The sequence below is a fragment of the Prosopis cineraria genome, unplaced genomic scaffold, assembly GCF_029017545.1.
Source record: "Prosopis cineraria cultivar Desert tree isolate PC_DT_omini unplaced genomic scaffold, ASM2901754v1 PC11, whole genome shotgun sequence".
In the NCBI taxonomy this organism is placed as follows: domain Eukaryota; kingdom Viridiplantae; phylum Streptophyta; class Magnoliopsida; order Fabales; family Fabaceae; genus Prosopis; species Prosopis cineraria.
The window spans coordinates 18078151-18086346 of NW_026555342.1; the positions used below are offsets into that span (position 1 = coordinate 18078151).

Sequence of the window (8196 nt, forward strand, 5' to 3'; positions counted from 1 at the left end):
ATTCAAATATCTATTTTGTAAAATTTTTGGGAGTTGGGATCAAGAAGGAAAATGTTTGATTTGAGTTTAAGAATTAATGCATGATAGGTCTTTGACAAAAATGTCTATTAAAAGGAGATTTATCTAATTATTTAATTTATGAATTCTATCAATTCTTATGATGATGCATTTGGTATGGGCTCTATTTTACTCAACTTAGGCTTGTAGAGAATTTTGATTACGTAGTCATTGGGTGGTTTACTGAATTTTGTAAATTGCATTGTTGATGATTTATAAATTATGTTGTTGACTCATTTTGGGATGCACTTAAGGTGTTTGATAAAGTGAATTATAGAAGTATTTTTTTTAATAGAGTTGGGTGTACACTCATATAATATACAAACCTTAATTAAAATTTAACTACTTGTGCTTGAGGCAAGTTGGAAAGATAAGTGTAGTATAGACAAAGCTTTGGATATATATATATATATATATATAAAGTATTGTAAGGACTGAAGGACTTTAGTTATATATCAAATTGATTTAAGAACATAGTGACTATAATGTTGTCATGGGAAATGAGTCTATTAAACATGTATAAAGGTTACTAAAATTTTGTATTATTGAATAGAGGGATTTGGAGAAAGAAAATCTCGATTGAGGTAGTAAGGGAGGATTGAAGCTCTAAAAGGTAAATTTTGCACTTGAGAATACTACAGGTAAGTGGATAACATTCCAATTAATTTTTCAATAAAAATTTTCTTTACTAAAATATTACATTTTTTTATGTAAATCATTTTAATAATAACAATGTGGTTATTGGATAGTCTATTTATTAAACTTCTTTATTTTGTGAAATTACCTTTAATAGTTTTGAAATGTTAGTTAATCAATAAATACAAGTTTGAACTTTAATTATGAGATTTCATTCTATCAAATATTGGATTGATATATAGAATTATTTATGTGAGTTTGACTTTGAAAATGAAAACTTTATATATTACTAATGATTTTCTCGCATGTTTGAAATTGGATCTGAAAGAGATTTTATATAGGGCATTGGATGCTTATGGTAGTTCTATTAGCCCTTGGTGCATTGGTCAATGACTAGTTAGTTTAAATTTCGTGAACCCTATTCTCACATTTGTTATTCATGGGTTTAACACCTATGTTTGATTTCATGACTCCAAGTCATACTTGGTTAATATTACCCTCGTAGACTATATGTCCACATTTGTTTCATAGCTCAGGTTGTATTTGGTTACTTATTCTCGTGGACTGTGTGTCCACATTTGTTTTTGTGACATAAGCCACGTTTGATTATTTACTCTCGTGAACTATATGTCCACATTTGTTAATTATTTTGATAAGTCTCTATAATTGTGAATTTGATTATTTGGTAATTTTATAACCCATTGGTTTTTATTTAGTAATTTATTTATAAATATTTATTTCATTGATGTGCCTTCTTGAAATCAAGTGATAATAACAACTATTATGATAGTTCAACGATTTAAGATTTTATTTAAATTTTATAGAGCTATTTTATTCCAAAACTTATTAGATTTTTATAGAAATTGTTGCCTCTTTAATGTACATAAGTATTTTGAACTTTCCTTTGTTATTCATGATCAATTACTTATTGTTGGAATGTTATTCACTGTAAACTTATTTTTGGTCTTAAATATCTTAGCTGATGTTGATCCTTCTGCAGACCCTTGAAAACTTATAGACATGCTGGGTGAAGAATTGACTGAAATTTCCTTTTGATGTAACTATAAATGTTTATGTATTTTATTTTTGGAGAAGTTCAATTAGGTACTCCACATAGGTTATATCTAGGGCTTCTATTTTGGTATATATGCTATCCGTTGGTTGGAAGGAGCTAAGCTCCTGACTAACATGATATTGGTGAATATTTTTGGTTTGTAGAATTTCAAGAGATCTTATTTATAAGAAAAGTTCTGCCAAAAGTTTTACACAAATTTTAAAACTTTGTTATAATGATCAATATCAAAAGTGTTAAAATTTCAATATAAATTTGATTACATTTTAGAAATCGAATGAATTTAAGATTAAAGGCTCACGGAGATATTATACAGTTCACATCCTATGCCAATCACTCTCTATTTTTGGGGCGCTTTATCCATGATAATTACATTTTTATCCTTAATATAAGGCACACCATGGGGTATTAATTACACTTTTTTAATATTACTCTTATTTAAATTCATTGTCCATGAGATAGAATGTAAAGCAAATTTGAAAAATTTTTAATTAAATAGGGATAAAATTAAAAGTTTCTTCTTTTTTTTGGACAAAGTTAATAACTTAACTACCTCTTCTTAATTTTGATAAAGTAATTAGAGTCACCTTAAAATAAGAATCAGAGGGAGTATAGAGCTAGGCCTATAGAGGGACCCACCATTGAAAAGTAAACGCATTACATAAGAAAAGAAATACATAGATAAACCACATATGTCACATCATACATAGTCTTTTTAATTAAAATGCTTCAAATAATTTAAATAAAATTTTGCGTGATATTTTTTTAATTAATTTTATTTTTATAACAGAACACACATTTAATTTCTTATATTTTTTCCCTAAGCAATTGTTAATATGAAAAATAATTTATATTTAATATTATTTAAATGTCATGTTTTTATTATTTTTTATTGAACAAATCACGACATGATACACCCAACTTACTTATTAATTTCCCTAGACAAGAAAGAGAGGTGGTCGAATTGTCTTGTTCTTTCGATATATTGTTAAAGTAACCAATAATAGATGGGCACATAATAAAATAGTTTCGTTAACGCGCGCTTGCACATGCACACGATATTTATAGCGTTTACGAGGAATCAAAATTCAGTTTAGAACAGGTCAAAAAAAAAAAAAAAGGTTCAGTTTAGAAGGAAAGCCGTAGCATTGTTGAACCACAGCCAATATATAGGTCTCTTAATTTGAATCTTAGAAAGATGTTTCCAGAAAATAAGGATTGCATTATCTACATTTTAACAGTTAGAGCATCACTTATATATGAAAAACAAAAATATTAGTTCCAGTTATCTATAAATAATTTTTTATTACTTATTTTAAATTTGAGGATTTTCAGTTTTCTCATCGTGAACAAATAATTCTGACATGATCGTTTACTAAAAAAAAAAAAACACAATCCTCGTACTTCCTTTCTGCATGCTTTTAATTACTATTTCTAATGATTTGATACTTGTTCTCTTATTTGCAATGCTCAAAATATGAACCTGCAAGTAAGATTTGTTATATTTTGAAGAAAAATCATTTCCAAGCAATGATACACGTGATAAGGTTTTTTTTTTAACAAATAAATTAGCAATTTTTTCTTGTGAGGGTTGCAAATTATGAAATGAAAGTAACACACTTTTAGACCAATTAACTGAAGAACCTTTGATCTTTAAATTTTTATCCTTTAATTTCATTCTCCAGTTATATTTTTCATAATTTATAAATCATATTTTTTGTAGATTTTGTTTTATATAAATTGATATAAATGTATAGATTTTAAACTCATTTAAAAAAATGGTTGCAGAAAATTATACTCCTTTCGTTTAAGAATGTAAGGCATTTTTTGAAGAGTTGGATATTAAAAAATATAAAACATTTTTAGTTTTTTGAGGTGTAATCATTGTCTTTTTTTCAAAAATAACCCTATTGATAATGACTTTATATTTATTATAGGGTGTTTAATAGGGATAAATATAAAAAGATAGGGTTAGTTTGAAAGTAAATAACTACTTTATTGAGGTCAAATTTGGTTAAAAATGTCTTATATTTTTTAACAGAGAGAGTATAGCTTACGGAAGTAAATGATAATTGTTTTCAAGATTTTTATTTAATACTAAATTGCCAGTGAATTCCTTCCAGACGAAAAGAACTTGGCGAGGGACATGCCTGGCTATTGTATACTTCTTTTTTATGTTATTCGGCCGAGTGTGTATGTCGAGTTCCATGCAACTAAATATATATAATCAAAAGCCTATCTGCCACTGTTTTTTCCGTTTGATGTGCTCAAACTGTGCATAACGAGTTCTTTTATTATTTTTTATCAGAATCATTGCTTTAATTTTTGGGAGAATAACAGATCGGTCCCGAAAAGACCAATCAGTAGCGGTGTTAGAATCCTAGGTTATGAGGCACAACATTTTTAAAATTAATAACTTAAAAATAATTAAAAAAATTGAATTCAAAATCTTTAAAATTAGGCTAAGGGACACAATATTAAAACATATGGACCTTTCTTGTAATCCAAGGGGTGCATTTGTCCCCTTGGCTACAATATAGTGCCACTAATAGGATCAATTAATTCAAACAAAGTCTCAACCAATTTTAAAGTATCAAATTCTAAAAATTTACAAGTTCGACTCTCAATTTTATAACTTATGTTCTAAAGCCTAACAAGAAAAAAAATTTGTTTATCCTTCAACTATTAAAATTTAAAAAATAAGTTATAAATTTATCACAACAAAGTTGCAAAATTGAGAGCTAAATTTGTAAATTCCTAGAGTTTGGCACTTTAAAATTATTAGCACGTCATTTGAATTAATTGGTCCCATGGCTAGCACTACATTGCAACCAAGTTGTTTTCCAAATTTTAACACTGTTGAATAATAAATAAATTTATCTTTTCTGTCAAACTTTGGAACATAAGTTGTAAATTCATCATAACAAAGTTATAAAATTGAAAGTCAAACTTGCAAATTCCTAGAATTTGACTTTGAAATTAGTTGGGACCTCATTTGAATTAATTGATCTCTTTGAAATTTATCTGTCATTCTTCCAAAATTAAACATTGCTGAGAGCCAACTTTATTTTTGAATTCTTTACATATATATAATATGATTTAGAATTATTTTTTTCTAAAAAGATGTTGAAAGTTATAGATACAAATACAGATACTTTGGACTTACTCATACGTATTTCTTATATACATTTTATGTATTTATTTAAAATTATTTTTGTTGAAACCGGTACCTCCTAATATTTTCTTTTTTAACATCCCGTCCGACTATTAAAACATTTTATTTTAAACCCGTGTCCTTGGTTATAATTTTCTTTTTTACTAGACAAAAGATGTTGACATTGACACTTACATGTGCGTGAACTAACACGTTTTGAAGACTTCCACTTCAAAGATCAATCATTTTATTCACATGTGCCTTTCTTTCACAGTTTCACTACTCAAAGCTCTATATATGCAAGACACACCCATGCAAAGATATCAGGTCAGTCCCTTGACTACTTATTGAGTTAACAATAATGGCCTCTCTAATATCTAAGTCTCTCTTTCTTGTCTTCTCGTTCTCTTTGATATGTCTATGTTCATGCAGTATTCCTGGCGACTTCTCTACGCTGAGCAATGACCTCGACAAGTTCACGTCAGAGGAAGACATCTTTGGGCTGTTCAGAGCGTGGCAGAAGGAATACAACAAACAATATGAAACCAAAGAAGAAGAGTTAAAGAGATTCGACATATTCAAAAGCAATTTGAACTATATCGTGGGAAAGAACGCGAAAAGATCATCAGTCTCTGACTACCGTTTGGGTCTGAACGCGTTCGCAGATATAACTTTTGAGGAATTCAGCAAAAACCACTTGGGTGAGATGCAAGTTGAGCAGTCCATATTGGAAGAAGCCAACATGGCTGATAAGATGGAACAATCCAGAATCGCTCTCTGTCCAAATGCACCACCTGCCTAGGATTGGAGGCTCTTGGGAGCTGTAACACATGTTAAAAACCAAGGCCAATGTGGTAAGTAGTGTAAATTGGGTGTTTTTCGCAATCTAGTTCACTCCATCTGTCTATGCATATGGACTCAGGTTAAGGTGGCTATATGTTCTGAACACAAGTCTAAGAAGAAAGCCCATTCCAAAAAAATTAATCTGTTAAGTGGGAGAGCCACCCCTTAAACTTATAAACCTTGGCCCGACAGTTTAGTTTACTTGTGACGCTCCGCGATGTTACACTCATAAAACTATATCCACAAGAAATCATGAATAAGTTGCAAGTTATTTGTAATCTAGGACAAATTTAAGGGAGATAACCACTTTTTTTAAGAAAGAAATTGCATAAGTTGTATGAAGTATAGTTCTCTGTACCTTATATTTGGGAGCAGAGGGAGTATCATACGTTACATCTTGATGTCCAAATGTCAGAAAACTTGAATTGATGTGGTGACACCTTCAGTACTGTGGGGAGCTCAGATACTTACACTTGGAGCGAAGATTATTGGGATATCTTAGTGTGAATGAATAACTTGAACTGGTACATATGGTGACGTCTTCATATGGCTAAATGGTTTGTGAATTTATATTATATATATGGACTTGATGCATAGACTAATAGTAACTAAGTGATGGGTTTTGAATTCATGTTGAAAGGATCTTGCTGGGCATTCTCTGCTGCTGGAGCCATTGAAGGAATAAATGCGATACGTACAGGCAATCTTGTGAGCCTTTCTGAACAACAACTTGTGTCGTGTGAACCTCACAGCTTTGGCTGCCAAGGAGGTTGGATCCATAGAGCATTTGAATATGTCATCAATAATGGTGGAATTGCCTCAGAAGCCATTTATCCTTATACAGCTACCAATGGTAGCTGTTCTCCCCTACTGGTTGGTTCTCTTATATCCCTCTAAAATTTTTACTTATGTTACCTGCATGGACCGGAACACACCTTCTTCTTACTAGATCTTGTCATGCATTCCACATCAATGTTACAAGCATCAATGTTACTAGTTTTTTAGGATGAATTCTCTCTTTAGACTTATACTAGTAACATTGATGCTTTTATTGAAAGGCTGATGCCACAGAAAGGACTACTCATGGAGTCTTCTGACTAGGGCCCTCAATAGGAGATGAACTCTTCCTTTAAATTTGTATCCATGACAATTTTTTTTTCCTCCATTCTTATCTTTGCTAGACATGTTTTACTAAATATTGATCATTCATGACTTGTGAATGACTTAGCTTCCACTTTGAAACAGGAATCACTTAGAGTCGCTACTATAAATAGCTATCAAATGGTGACTTCTAGATCAGAAGATTCTCTCTTTTGCGCTGTTGCTCAGCAGCCTGTTAGTGCTCTTATGCAATGGACCATAGATTTTCAGTTATACCAGAGCGTAAGTCATATAGATAAACATACATATTACGCACATTCATATATATATGGATTGGATGGTTATACAAGTGGAAGTTTCAATAAATTTGAATGTTTTTTTGTTACTTGTGACATGGGCAGGGAATCATGGATGAGAGTAACTGCTTGGGCATTATTCCATGCGGCACTTATAATCATGGCGTGTTAATCGTGGGATATGGTTCATTTGCTGGTCAAGATTATTGGATTATCAAGAACTCACATGGAAGCAATTGGGGAGTTAATGGCTATCTCTTTCTCAAAAGAAACAACGGCCAAGATCATGGAGCATGCAACATTAATTGCTTTCCATATTATCCAATCAAATATTAATTAATTGGGCCGGATTTGCTTCAGTATGCCATATGAATTGCTGCTAAGCAATAGTATAAGTTAAAGCCAAGCACAATGTGCGTGTGCGTGTGTGTCTTTGGCATAAATAAATGGCATCGGTTTTATGTATTACATATGCTTTCGGAATAAATGCTCTATTTGTTATATGTAGAGCTTTGCTTCACACCCAGATGTTTTTTTTTTTTTGACCATCTTGACATTTTCAAACTTTCTACGATAGTTTAACTAGCCAATGTAAGATAACATCCATTATTGAATCAGTGTGAACAAGAATTTCTACAATAGTTAACAAAATAATCGGTGTTAGAACGTTCATCTTTTATATAAGTTCTAGTTAAAATCTATTCTGTAGACTTTTTATACAGTTTGTCTCTGCAACCAATGTAGAAAGTCCTATACTGGTTGTAAAACAACCAATATATTTGTGTGTAAAATTTGCAAAACTATCTTAAACCCTAACCATATATATATAAACAAATAGGTCTAAAGCTAATTATGTATAATTATATATTGTGATTACTATATGTGTCCAAAACTGATATTGTAGCAATCTATTGCATTCATTCTAATCTTGCATGAGCACTACTACAAAAAGGATATGTAAAATAATTATTTTTATTTATATATAACAGTTTTTAACAGCTACATATTTTGGCTTTGTATATTTTTGAAAAATATAA

General features: G+C 30.5%; 1 pseudogene; it reads left to right on the forward strand.

The window, feature by feature from the left end:
* Positions 1–5260: 5260 nt before the first annotated feature.
* LOC129287235 (ervatamin-B-like) lies at positions 5261–7666 on the forward strand (annotated as a pseudogene).
* Positions 7667–8196: the final 530 nt, after the last annotated feature.